The sequence below is a fragment of the Arachis ipaensis genome, chromosome B07 (assembly GCF_000816755.2).
Source record: "Arachis ipaensis cultivar K30076 chromosome B07, Araip1.1, whole genome shotgun sequence".
NCBI lineage: Eukaryota > Viridiplantae > Streptophyta > Magnoliopsida > Fabales > Fabaceae > Arachis > Arachis ipaensis.
Window position 1 is genome coordinate 9,321,659 of NC_029791.2, and position 972 is coordinate 9,322,630.

A 972-nucleotide genomic window follows, 5' to 3' on the forward strand; every position below is an offset into this window, starting at 1 on the left:
CCCACTCTCTCTCTTTTCTCGCACGACGTGCTCGGGACCTCCCCAGTCCGGACTGGAAGACCGTGACCAGACGAGCCCTTTCCTTCACCCTGGGTCCTGACCCGAACCGTCCGGTAACCGACCTACCGAACACCATTAAACCAAAGAAGTATTTTATCTTATATATTGGTGTTTAGTTAATTCAAGTGATTCAATACTTATTATTTATAAAGAAACTCAAATTTATTGAACAAATAAAAAATGATAATGGAAAAAATTGTATATCTTTGTTGTAAAATAAGAGATATATATAAGATAAAGATGTATAAATAGAAGACTCTAGTATTAAAATAATTAGCTCAATAATAATTTATAGATATATAATAATATTATATGTTGTAATGTATATATATATATATATATACAAAGATAGAAAGGAGTATAAAAAGTAAAGAGAGATAAAATAGCATTTGCTTTATTATTGCTATGTGTATAAAGGGAGAGAGAATAATATTCAGTTGTTGTTGTTGTTTAAACTGAAGCGAGGCTTCACCTATTTATACAGGTGATAGGCCTTAATTTTCAACCTTCATTAACTACTAATATGCTTTGAAAAGCAATTTCTTCCGTTTAGGAAAAGTTAGCCGCCCAATCTCATAAATGGGCATTCAATTTGTTGTTATCATAACAAAAAATTTATATTTTCCACAGGACTTCAACTTAGTAGTAAAATCAAATTCTTATTAATAAGACCTAAATATCAACAAATCTAATACGAATAGATATGAATGAATACTATATCTAAAACTTGTTATGTACATATATAAAATGATTTTGTTTTCATTACTAATTCATTTTGGTATTTTGAGTAGATTAGCTAGAGAAGGAGAACTTCTCACAGCTAGAACTATGTAGTTTTGTAGAGGCTTAAAAGAAAAACATACTTGATATAAAATACAATTTTTTAAATTAAAAAAAAAAGGAGGGGGGGGG